Genomic DNA, 14,322 nt, shown 5'->3' with positions numbered 1-14,322 from the left:
TTACATATGATATACGATGTTGTTTCTTGAATATTCACGCTCATGTATAAAGACCGTTGTGAAAATTAATGAATAAGCACAAGATAACAACTTTGATAAATTATGTTTTTAGTTGGATGCTTATATTAATGCTATTGATAGTACCAGAATCATTATGCAATTAGGTTGGACGAAAGTGTTCTAATTGTCTAATTACCGAAATGTAGGATCATCCAGGTCTAATACTTTACTTGATTGAGTTGCAGAAGCCATGAATGGCAGGTCTGATTTACTCCTACAGAATGTTGTATCCCCAAATTGTTAAACATAATCAGGAGGTTCTTATTAGATATCGAATAGATCACACTAAATATACACATTTTTATCTCTTAATAGGCGATAATGTTCCTTGTTATAAAGGTTGTTATAAATTATCGTCAAACATTTTCTTCTTGAATGCAATGAATTGAACAGGTTCGTGATAGATATAACCGGGTTAAACTCACTTTTAAAACCTTTTGACTCAATTCCTTCCAAAGCATTGATCGATTTCTTAAATGAATAAACTTGTATCCTAATATAATTTGTATAAGTTTAAGACATTGTAATAATCCCTTCCTTTATTTTTAATATTCTTATTTAAGCAATCATCGTGTTCGGCGAGGTATAGCCAATTATGTGTCAATGTCCCGCTAAACGCAAACACAAAAACAAAATATGGAAAGAAAATCATATAAATTAATAGAACATTATTTTTTTTAATTCAACGTGTCTAGTCATTTGGCTTACTTTCACTATGTTTAGTAATGTCTGTAAATAAATATAAAATGTTGTTGCTGATTAAGATTATTATTACAATAAAGATATATCATTTTATATATCATCGGCGAGTGTAGCTATTAGCAATTTAAAAATAAAAATAACATTAAGCATCGGATCATGTCGAAAGCTGCTCGTCTCCATTTGAGCAGAATTTCTAAGGAATAATAAAAACGTTTTAAGATTGAAGTACAAAGCTGTTTTCTACAATTAATGAGTATTTTTGGCAATATTTATCACACCACTTCTTCTGCGTTATTTACACAGTCACGTGAATTGTAAATACCTTTTGCAGTGTGTCAATAATTTGTTTGATCACTTCACAATGTCTTACTTTAAATGAATTTTCAAAATGTTTATAAAAATTAGCATTAATCTGAAGGCATTGGTACTTGTTGTGGTGCTATACATATATGGCTGTCTTTAAAAAAATAACTTCGTAATTAAAGTTGTGCTTTTCAGAGTTAATCTTATCTATTATGTTTTGAAAGAAACAGTTCGATTAAAAATATGACTTAGGAATAACCAATTCATACGTTTAAACGGCGTTTTACTCGCTTAATAATATTCAACGGATTTAACAAGAGGCACATTTGAGGAGAACATGGCAAGAAAAGGCAATTATTATAGGAATATCATTTAAATTCACGTTGTTTTTAGGACAATATCATGGAAATGGAATTACTATAACAACATTGAGTCAATGCTACCCTACAGGTTAGGAATGTGAAATATGTTTATGACAATATGAAAATTTCTAAATAAAAAGTATAAAATCTTGTATATTTATATATCATCCGCATAATGAATGTCTTTTTACAGCAGGCTCTTAATCAAAGAACATTTTGTTCATACTATTCAAAGCAACGATTGATAAATTGATAAATTACTAAATGCTACTGGTTTTATCATGTCATCTTTTTGAGCACCATTTATACCAAATGCCACAGGTTTATCATGTCATCTATTTGAGCATCTTATATCTCCAGAACAATATTAATTATGATAAAGTGTCATCATTTAGGCTGACCAGCATCGGTAATATAGATTATGTATAAAGTAATAGGCATGTTTTTTATTTCATCAACTGCATTTTTTAAAATTAAATCGTACTTTTTTGCTGCATACTGCATTGCATTTGTTATGCCTAGTGTAATATAACATATATGTTACCAAATAAAAAGAAAGGAGATCCCTCAAGAGTAATGATAATAAAAGAAATAATGTTATGACGCAGACAGATTAATATTTAGCTACATATTTTACTCTTTAAACATACAGTAATGAAGAGTTTTCAATATTTACAACAACATATTCGCGCATTAATTTCTATTTGCAGAAAATGCGTTTAAATATAGGGGATAATGTTGCTGTCGTTATATCACGAACAAAAGATGCACTAGCACAATTGCAATATAAAAGGATGCTTCTTGTTCGTTTTTTCGTGTTCTTTTTACGTTTTCTTTTCGAACATTTATACTAATTTGAAGTTAATATTGTTTCGACAAACCGAACTATTAAATTGTTGCTCAAAATGTCTAGTTATATCAATAACAAAATAGCATATAAAAATAATGATAATTAGTGAATGTTAATTTGCTGACTTCACACTATTCCAAACTTATAAAAGGCTATAAATTTGCTATAGAAACGTGTTAAGAATAGTATACTTTTTCTACTGATGATATGTTTTATTAATGGACTAATTGAAATATATTGTTTTGAATAAACGAAGATGCATTGCCAAAGTGTTACTGCTTTAAATGAAAAGTTCTGCTTAACAAAATCTAACACAGATATGCAAACATTTGTCCAGTGTTTGGGGAAATTTTGTCGATGCATATATAACATATCTAGTCTAACAATGTTAATCATATTTTGTTTGTACTTCTTTATTTCATGTTTGAATCTATCCTTACTAATAGCTTTAAGGTTTTATATTTTGTATCATCGGTTACTTTACAATTTATTTTAAACACTTTACGCAATAGAACATGTAGAACATAAATATTATAAAGATGAATTCAGCGTTACTGTGTTACACTTTTTATCTATCATTCGTACTTATATGTTTCAGGCTGATCCCAGAGTGAGTACAATATCTTATTATATATTTCGAACATTTGTTATTTATGTTTTTAAAAGATAAATATTCTTTTTCTTCATTAATACTCTAAATTGTATACGTGGGTTATAAACGTATATGGACGTCATTATTTACTTATTCTGTTAATTATATTTTTGCTAAATCTGATTATTATTGGTTATTAAATTTGATTGAAAGAAACGGATAAGGTTTGTTCTAGTATTGTGTGTCCACGTTGTATTGATTGACTTTGTGTCATTGTTACAAAGTTGTATCGGATACAGTGATGAATTTACAAATCTATTTTCTTTCTACTCGTGCTCGGAAGAAAACAAGCTTTACTTGCTTCTTGTGGCTTTGTTTCAGCCACTTATGTGACTGGAAATTCAAAGAAAAATATCACCAGGCATGTACATTTCCCCTTAGACGATGACATCTGTTTGAGATCTTTTTCAATATATTGCAGATTTTAATCTTATTCGATAAAGGTATAAAAGTGCAACTTTAGCTCATTTGGTATTTCGTCATTGTCTAATTAATCATATATATTTTAATTGTTCAAATGAATGTCGCACATAGCCTACAGCGAGATACAAGTGATTATTATTTGTATGTTATTTGACAATACGCGTCTGTGATGGTGATGCTTATTGGATGGTCAATATGTCAACCAAGTCAAATATTATTACTGTAAAATATTTGTTTTTACTTAATTTGGTTTTATCTTAAATTAAATAAAATAATGAATGTAAAAAACAGTATGTTTATCAGTATGTAAAAAAACCCTTTTCCAGTCCAAAGATATAGGCCTGAATCAGTTGTTTTTTTTGACCACCCTTTTTAGGTTTGCCCACTTTTTAGTACGCACTTGGCATGTCCGCTGCCCATATCTCAGAGCATTTTGTGTTTTTTCGAAGTTCAGTTTTCTGTGAATTTGTCACTTGCAATTTTTGAGAAATAAATATCAATTTTGTTTGCTTTCAGAAATCAAGCTCAGATGCTTATGAAATGCGTATGATTAGATACTCTGAAAGTCCGATATTAATTTCAATTAAGTGTGCTGATGTTCTGTGTGGTACTATTTATGATTTATACAAATATATGTTATATATGTAATTATCTATCTTTCATAATCATCATTGCACTTGATTGACTGCATTTAATACATGTGTATGATTCGTTTGACTTACAACTTCGATATTGAAGTGAACACATCTGGAGTAAATTTTTATTACTTTATATTTAAAAAATTTATTGATAAAGTATGATAACCTTATTGACTAATTCTCATATGTAATACTGATTGATGATAATTAAATTTTAATCACATCAATATATATCAATAGCGATCGCCACATTATTGACGCAGTTGTATTATGATATTTGACAAGTGAGGTGGGTTATAAATCATTAAATCTTTTAAAACACTTATTTGAATAAATTGTTCCTTTTTAAAATACATGTATTTGAGATCTACAATGGTATTATATTTACTACATATAAACTGACTGTCTATTCGTTAGAGAAATAAAATATTTTAATCGGGTAACTAAAACAATTATAAATATAATAAGAATGTATAAATGGGTAACAAGTGATGGTCGCTTTCTCCTCTGACATGGCAAATTAAACGAAATGCCATGACAAAACACACTTTGCCATGACAAATGCAAACTTTCATTGATGTTTTATTAAAAAAAAGTAGTCAAGATAGAAACACAAAACATATTAACTTTTAAACCTTTTAGTAAAAATATCAATTTAAGATAGTTTTCATTTTTAAGCGCGTAAAAACAGGGGTTAAATTTGCCTAAAACCGGCGCGACAAAAATAAACCTGCAGCTATTTGAGTATGCTCTACAATTATAATTTCCCATGTACTTTAGTAGTACTTGAGGGTAAAACCTGGTGACATATCAATTCAGCTGGTATATACTAATAAATATAATAGGCAGGTATAATATTTATCACAGAGTTTAAATAAAGGCTTGTTTTAAAAATCACATACAAAAAGGAAACCGAACAGATATCAAACTGAACTAACTATTCATATTTATATAATAATTGTGTACTTTAATATCATTGTCTTTTTCAGGGTCTCATTTTCACACAACGGGGAAATGGTAAGAAAAATTAATATTCAATTTGGTAATACAAACAACATGTATAAACATATTAATTAATTCTATGTATAAACCATTGATTTTATCTACATAATCTCAAGTGTGTAATTTATTTCATAATTAATGATTTAGATATAATATATGATTATAAAGTATAAATATACAAAAAGTAAAACTGTGTAGCTTAAATTGTAAGTACAAAAGGCTTTTCAACTGGTAAATCAGAGTAATCGTACTACAAGGTATCCATTTATTTGTATGGACACAGTGACAATCGATATATAAATTCTTAGTTGTTCTTGTGTATAGTATTGGTCGTTCTTATTGTAAATAAGTATGTGTTTATGTTAACAATTACATTTAAAAAACATGACAAAGTAAAACACAGCGATGAATAATAGGTTTTATCAAATGATAAACTCATTTTACGATAGTTCAATATTATGCATTGCTTATTTTTGTTTTCTTCGTGATCATACTACTTGAATACATCATATCGTTATCTTCGTTCCTTTGAAAATAAACTTATACTTATTGATGACAGAGAACTGTCCAAAATCAAAGCAAAAGCAATCAACATTCTGACACATAAGACATGTAAATGTATAGGTATGTTTCAAAATGAATATTAAGATCTGTCAAAGACTTTTTATTCCATTAAACGGAATGATTTGTCCAAATGATTTATTTAAATTAACTCATGTATAGGTATAAATAAAATAATTATAATCATCGATCAATGACTTTTATAAAATCAGATGGAATGATTTGTCCACATCATTAGTATAAATTTATTATCTGAATTTGCAGGCTAATGCAATAAAATGCCTTTATGTTCATTATTATGGGACGTACTCAGGTACTTAAATAACAAAAGAAAGATTGTTCTGAGAAATAAGGACAGAAATAAATGAAAAACAAATTCATTTGCAAGGCGATTTAATGAATATTTATACAAAACAATGATAAAATATAACAATACCGATTCACCTTACTTTCCAAACAAAGAATTTACAGAATAATGCTTTCTGTCTTTGATATTTTCTGGCGGTTTTACGTCGTACACATACATCAGACTTAACAAGCATTACTGAAAGAGTAAAAACTCACGCCCCCCCCCCCCTCGTGAATTATTACAAGAGCGGGCACGTGAGAAGAATCACCGACTTTTCGAAAGTTTGCTAGGTAGCTTCATCATTATAACAAAGAATTCAAATTTTTTAAGAAAAAAAGTCAAAATCTACAGCGGTGACGGGCAAGTAATTTGAATTCAACGATCTTAACCACTTCATCAACGACGTGCTTTTTGTTCTTGGACCATCATTACTTATGATATATTTTATTGAATTATCAATAGCAAAAAAAAAAAAATCAGATATATATTTTATTCAAATGTAATATAGGAAGTTTGCAACGTACATTTGAATAAGGTCATTGCAAGCAACTTTTACAGGAGAAAAAAACTTTGCTGAAAAGTGATTGGTTGTTTAACCTGAATACTAATCAATCAATGCCTTTTCATGACGTTTAAATGTTTTTCGTATTGTTTGCCGATATCGAATATAATAAAGACGTTTTTTTTGTCAGTTCCATTTGCAAGCCTGTTATGATACATTGAGTGTCGATTTGATAAAGAATATTAATACTAGTCTTAATAATCAATCATATCATATCAAAATAATCGATTTCTTTTTTTTTAATACAATGTGGTCTTCATGAAATTTCTGAAAACAATGATATAGATAAGTACAGCAATCGTCAATATTTGGTTTGTTATATCGCAAGCATTTTGTTTTATACTTCATACTGTGTGTTATACTTTGTACGATTTTGATGCAATTCACTCGTTATCGATTTTCCTTTCATTTTATTCCTATCCTAATTATGTTTTTTTCTTGTGTTTTTTTCAGATTTACAATTATTTGAAGCTTTTGGAAAAAGTTCACTTTGCTGTAGGCATGGATTGTCCCGGATGCGAAATAAGGGTGACAGAAATAATTTAAATTAAAAAGATATTCTAGCTATACTGCTATCAGAAATCGTTTCTTTTCTCTTGCTTGATACAGCTTGATTGATACAGAAAAGAAAGAATTATTTAATCATAGGCTTATGCATCAAATTTTAGATCAAGGGTTTTGTCTATATCGTATAATGATACATATCATGTCAGCTAAGTATGATGTGTAATCCTATGCAATTCTCAAGGCAGTTATTATGGGTATCATTATCCAGCTATAGATATTAACTGTTTTTCAATGGAAATATTAATTCTAGAAATATAAAGGACTTTCAAGAATTAGCTTTTAGCTATAAACACCTTCTCTTGTATATATTATGTATTAGGTAAACTTAATTATATTGTTACGTCATTGCGTAAATATGTTATGTTATTATACTGTTTTTCCCAGTCAATTATAGTTTTCAATTTTGTTGAATCGTTCTTTATAAATTTAATAAATGACATAACCACAATTCAATTGTTGTTGTTGTGTCTTACCTTAATAATGCTTGTATTTTAATTCAATGTACTAGAGCTTAAAATGGCATCATTACAGGAGTCCCAATGGTTGTGTGTATAAATTCAGTAAACGTCGTGACATTCTGTATGTATTTGCGTTAAGCAACGTGCGTAACTGTACCACAAAATAAATATCCGAAATAGATTACTTGAGGCGATACTATGTAAACAGTGTTTTGAAATGTATTATTAATACAATTTTTTGTTCAGCTACACTTTAATATACTTAAACTAAGGTGCTGTTGACTTCTCGGCGTCCGCATATCGGCCTTAAAAGCGTACAAAAGTCGCAAAGTTTTTAAATTATCTTTAGGCACGTTTAAGACATCTTCACAGTTTGTGGCCGGATATATATATATATATAAGAACATACAAGATTCACAACATCAGTTTTAAGCAACTTAATTTTTGTCATCTTTGAAATCACAAAGTTAAATATAATTTGTGTTCAAAGGTTTCTGTCATATATGTACACCATGTTGTGACGTATTTTAGAATGTAAATACAATTTCTGGTAACACAATGTTAAAAGTAAACCAAAAAAAAAGTTCAACTGAAGATTATGCCACAACTGTAGAACGAAATACTTGTTTCGTATTGCGTTAAATTCAATATGTCCATATTGTAACTTCAAATGCTTACTCGATACTACAAGACGTTTAAATGACAATGGGTATTTCTTGTTTTAGATAACATTTTATCAAGCCACTTAGCTTGTGAAAATACATTTTTTTATATTTGAAGAAAGAAAAATAACACTAGTTACTTTCCATAAGATTTATACAAATCATACGGGTCCGAGAAAATACACTACTGGCTGAGACTGTTTGACATTTGCTACCGTTTAATCGTTACCATATAATTCATAATTAACTTTTATATATTAGGTTAAATAATGTAAAACAATTTAAACATATTACAGTCGTACTATTTATTATTCAGTTTAATTTAGAACAGACCATTTTGAACTTTTGTATGCAAAATGATCCACGGATTATAGTATCTATAAAAAGTATAACATTTATGCTTACACACATTTACTTTAGACTTTGCTAATCAGGGTACACTTTGAAAAACTCAGGATGGCGTAGCGCATGGCCTAAATTTTTTTGAAAAATGTCACAGACGCATTTAACTTCGTATTTGTCTTTTATTTTAGTTTAGTTGATGTGAGAACTTCACATCTATTTGGAACAGTATGATTATGTGACATTTTTTATAGAAAATAAAACTATTTACTTTCTTTAAAAGTATATTATAACCTATGAGTTAAGGCACGGCAAACAAATTATGAATACTTTACCATATATTGTAATGATTTAGACAACATCTTATTTATTGTACCTTTATTTGTAATATATTTCTTAGAAAATAATTTTCTTTTTAGCGGATAAGGTGAACAAAAATTGCGTCTCAGTTTTTAGTGAATTGATATGGTACGATTATTGAGACTACGAATAAACAACATGTAGTAAATAGTAAAATGTACTTAAATTCATAATTGATTTTTATTCTATAAACAACTTTTACTCCCTTAAAACGCGAGTAAAACAATTATGTCCTTATCAAAGTCGTCTCTTGTAAATATCCTTAACAGTAATAAGACCTAATAAATTTTTTACACTGAAAATGTAATTAATATAAAGTAAAACACAAGTAGGAGGAACATTGCATAGTATTTGTATATCGACAATTTATTTAAAAATCAAGATGTTTGTGCTAATGTATCGCCTAATGTCTGCATTACCTTGTCGCTATCGTATAATAAAGCATTCATCGAATTGGAAAATCAGTTCAATATGCACTAAAAATACAGAACCCCGAAGAACCAGAAAATGACGAAAGCCATACCTATCTCTCGGAAAGCATCGGATTAAGGAAAACTGAAACGTAAAACTTATTATTAAAAATTTAACAAATCTGATCTATTTATAACAAAACATGTCAGTTACATGCTATTCTAATTTAAATAAATTGGATGGGTGGAAAGGAAATACTAGAATGATATCTTTCGCTGCCAATGAAAAGCCTTGAATGGCATAAAACACGCTGAGTTGTGCTTTTATACACAGCACGAGAAAACGAGAATTTTTTCGCCAATATTCATACGCTGTATGAATATTCTAAACCTAAGCAGACGACAGTTTGCCGTCTTTGAAACGGAAATAATTATATTTACTCCCTTAAAACGCGAGTAAAACAATTATTTCCTTATCAAAGTCGTCTCTTGTAAATATCCTTAACAGTAATAAGACCTAATAAATTCTTTACACTGAAAATGTAATTAATATAAAGTAAAACACAAGTAGGAGGAACATTGCATAGTATTTGTATATCGACAATTTATTTAAAAATCAAGATGTTTGTGCTAATGTATCGCCTAATGTCTGCATTACCTTGTCGCTATCGTATAATAAAGCATTCATCGAATTGGAAAATCAGTTCAATATGCACTAAAAATACAGAACCCCGAAGAACCAGAAAATGACGAAAGCCATACCTATCTCTCGGAAAGCATCGGATTAAGGAAAACTGAAACGAAAAACTTATTATTAAAAATTTAACAAATCTAATCTATTTATAACAAAACATGTCAGTTACATGCTATTCTAATTTAAATAAATTGGATGGGTGGAAAGGAAATACTAGAATGATATCTTTCGCTGCCAATGAAAAGCCTTGAATGGCATAAAACACGCTGAGTTGTGCTTTTATACACAGCACGAGAAAACGAGAATTTTTTCGCCAATATTCATACGCTGTATGAATATTCTAAACCTAAGCAGACGACAGTTTGCCGTCTTTGAAACGGAAATAATTATATTTACTCCCTTAAAACGCGAGTAAAATAATTATTTTCTTATCAAAGTCGTCAAACTGTAAATATAGTTAACAGTGATAAGACCTTATAAATTCTTTTCACTTAATATATAATTAATATAAAACAAAAAACAAGTAGAAATATCGAAACAAAAAATAAAGAACTAAATGATAAATATTTTGAAAATTCGTTAGAAATAAAATTTGAAAACACTTATGGAAACAGCTGCGAATAATAACAGGCAGGCATTCGCGTAAATTACAATAAAATCCCAGTGTATCATGTATACCTAATTTTGCAAACCTGGAAAATCTAATTCTGCAGCATAGATATGATTAAATAGTACGTTTCTCTCGATAAGAGCAAAAAGCGTATGCATTTAGTCCATTGTGAATCAAAATATCATAATATCCGTTAAATTCGCGGCAAATTGATTGCCTTAAAAACGCAGCCTACGGCCGCCAAAGAATTCAACAGCCTACGGCCGCCATAAATTAATTCCACAGAAATATAACAGCCTATGGCCGACAGAAGTATGGCAGCCTACGGCCGCTAGAAAATTACAGCCTACGACCGCCAAATTATAACTGCAATCCAATTCCATAACCGTCATCGAGTTCGCCACTTATCAACAGACCTAAACGAATGTAAACTTTACTGTGTTTGATCGAAGCCAAGAGACGTTAAATTCAATTTAGGTGTATGCAGGAATAAGAAAAAGGTTTATCTATATTTTTTAATCCATATGAGTAGGAACTTTTGTCAAAATAAATCTGTCTGAAAATGAATTCGTTTGAATCTGGTTGAATATAAGCTTAACTTAATTAATGTTCTGATAATCTTACAAGCAAGTTCCGGTTCGAGCAATGCATACAGTATTTCCATCACTCAGAACAACCTTTTTGTTTTCTTCTACATAAATTTCACAGTAACAATCACAAATAGAAAAACAGCATCTCCTTATATTCACTTATACGAAAAAATCCTGCAAAAGATAATACAAACATACAACAGTTTCTCAAATCTCCTGAAGAACTGTCCTCAAAAGCATGTTTATTAAAAAAAATCTTGAGAATATCTACTGTGAAAGGCTTTTTTTTACTACTTGGTTTAGAAATCTTTCTTATAAAACCATGAAGGCACAATTTGAACCAATCATTGCTACATGGAATAACACAATATGAAACAATATGAGCCCAATTAATAGCATACAAATCAGATTTAGCTTAGAACGACTGCAAATCGGTGATTTTCTAACTAAATATAAATCAGCCGGCACATGAGAAGCCGGTAAAATTCAAACTGAAAAACCTTACACCATTTACTAAATGTTTGAAAGCCAAAACATAGTTCTTGTTTATTGATTTCTTTTCCTCGTAAACACACTTCTTTAAGCTCTGAGAACTGTCCAAGAGAAGATAACTCTGCTTGCTCTTTAGCCTCTTTGCCAAACTTTAGTTTTAAACATTGCTGTAAACGGTAACATATATTTAAATAATTAAACGATCTTTATCTTTTCAAATATAGAACACTTTTCAAAATCAAAATAGAAAATCAAATCAAAATGCAATCTATAAAATTCTGAATATAGAAAAAACTCTTAAGAGTGAATAAAATATTATTTTCTCACGATGTAACTAGGGATTCTCAAAAGTATGTTTAAACAGAAAATTTACCCACCAAAATAAGAACAAATGTTTTTACATACATTTTTTTTAACAACGGATTATCAATAAGATTATGATTACACTGTTTATTTTTTACAATGCAAACGAATAATCATAACTTTCCTAGACAATCTTTCTGAGCCAAATATAGATCCTTTATATTGGCCTTATACATCATATAAATCTTAAAGGTTCCTTAAATGTTAATACTCCTACTATGTAAGGCGCAAAAACTGTAGCATCTGCAAAAAGAAGCGGGAAAAGGGCTGGACGGCTAATATGGAGCAACAACTATACCTATATCTTTACAAAACTGCCAAAAATTCGAAGCTTTAGACAACAAAAACTAGGATGAACCAACCAATTATTTTTACCTCCCCGATGAACCGAAAATGCAGCTACAGCTTCTGTATCTTGGGTCAAAAATAATGGGTAAAATGAACGCTACGTACTTTAAAAGCAAAACAAAATTTGGAATGATAAGAGATTGTGATGGTTTAGGAGGTCTTCTTCACAGTAATATAAGGCTCAAGAGATAGCTACCGCAAGGAAATTGATAGCAAGAGGCTCGCATAAAATTGTCGCTTTTTAGACTTGCAATTAGTTTTCTATGTAAAAAATAAGTCGGGTCTTCTTTGCACAAAATGAGAACCAAAGCCTTGATATAAACAATATCTCCGAGTGATTTTTGCATGGCATGGACCTTTTTTTGGATCGGCGGTTTTTTCTTTCTCTATATTAATTATTTAAACTTTAGAGAGTCTTCTTTTTACAAAATGAGTACAAAAGCCCTAACCGAAAGAATATCTTCTGGAGAATTTCGCGTGGCATGGTCATTTTTGTGAACGACAAATTGTTCGTTGTCTATGTAAAGTATATAAAAACACCATTATCTAGAACCTGCCGTTAAAACACCATTATTCTGATTCCGTTGCAAATTCATTTTTGTAAAACTTTGGAGGGTCCTCTATGACCAATATGAGTATTAAAGCCGTACCCTAAAATATGTCCGGGAGATGTTCGCATGCAATGGCCATGCTTGTGCCGGCGATTGGCATTTTTTTTCGATATAATTGTAGATTAACTAAAAATGTGTAAAGTCAAAACCCTCCTGAAACTGTATTTAACTTTATTTTTTTATCAAACACAACTCTTTCAGAATCTTACAGAGCGGTTTGTGTAAAAAACGCGCTTTAGAGCAGGTTCATACAGGAACAGACGTCTAGCGTACTTAGCCATTGTGAAATGAACGCTACGTTCTTAAAAAAACTGGAATGATATAGAGATTGTTGTGGTATAGAAGGTCTTCTTCACAGGAATAGAATGCTCAAGAATTATCGTCTGCAAGATAATTGTTAGCAAGAGGTTCGCGTTATAATTTCGCTTTTTGGACTGGCAATTACTTTCCTATGTAAAAAGAAGTCTAAAAAAGAATAGAAAATCCTCCGTATTCTACAGCCAATCGTTTAATTACACTTTGTCTGATTCCGTTACAAATTCGTTTTTGTACATACTCGGAGAATTTTCTTATCAAAGCTCTTAACCAAATACTATGACTGTGAGATTTCCGCATGGTATGCTCATTTTTTTTTTGGCTGGCGTTTTGTTCTTCCTCTATATAAAATGCATACTTTTTCTTAAAATACACCATATTCTAGAGTCAACCGTTAAAACATATTTTGTGTAATTCCAATGACGATTCGTTTTTGTACAACTTTGGAGGGTGTTCTTTGCACAAACTGAGAACCAAAGCCCTGACATAAACAATATGTCCGTTAGATTTCCGCATGACACGGTCATTTTTTGAACCGGCGGTTTGTTCTTTATCTATATGATTTTTTGTAAAAAAAAAAAAACACCATATCCTAGAGCCTACCATTCAAGCGCCATTAGTCCGATTCCGTTGCAAATTCGTTTTTGTACATCTTTGGAGGTTTTTTTTGTACAAAATGAGTACAAAAGCACTAACCCAAATAATATCTCTTAAACTTTGACCTTGACCTTAGGAGAAGGCAAATGTTTATTGCGCATAACATATGTCTTATTGTGGTGAACATTTATGCCAAATTTCTTCAACATCCCTTCATGGATAAGAAAGGTATGGACCGGACATTACCTATACAAATCAAATATACAACTTTGGCATTTAATTACGAAGGTCCAGTTGTTGCGCATGACAAATCCTCTTATTAGACGTTTATGCTAGGTAATTTCAAATTCCTTGGATTAATGACATAGTTATTTACCGGACACTTTATGTGACGGACAGACAGAAGGACAAAAGGACTGAGCCAATCTAATTGAAGAAA

The 14,322-nt window shown here is 30.1% G+C and overlaps 1 long non-coding RNA gene across 1 annotated transcript; it reads left to right on the top strand.

The window, feature by feature from the left end:
• The first annotated feature begins 2,873 nt into the window (after positions 1-2,873).
• LOC132726566 (uncharacterized) lies at positions 2,874-7,067 on the top strand. The gene is made up of 3 exons (XR_009625216.1): positions 2,874-2,887; positions 4,980-5,007; positions 6,918-7,067. It is a non-coding gene; the product is annotated as an uncharacterized LOC132726566 (long non-coding RNA).
• Positions 7,068-14,322: the final 7,255 nt, after the last annotated feature.

This window comes from Ruditapes philippinarum, unplaced genomic scaffold (genome assembly GCF_026571515.1).
Source record: "Ruditapes philippinarum isolate M1 unplaced genomic scaffold, ASM2657151v2 ctg17851_1_1_1_1, whole genome shotgun sequence".
Classification (NCBI taxonomy): Eukaryota; Metazoa; Mollusca; class Bivalvia; order Venerida; family Veneridae; genus Ruditapes; species Ruditapes philippinarum.
Note: the sequence above shows the minus strand (reverse complement) of the source record. Positions and strands in the feature narration are given on the sequence as shown.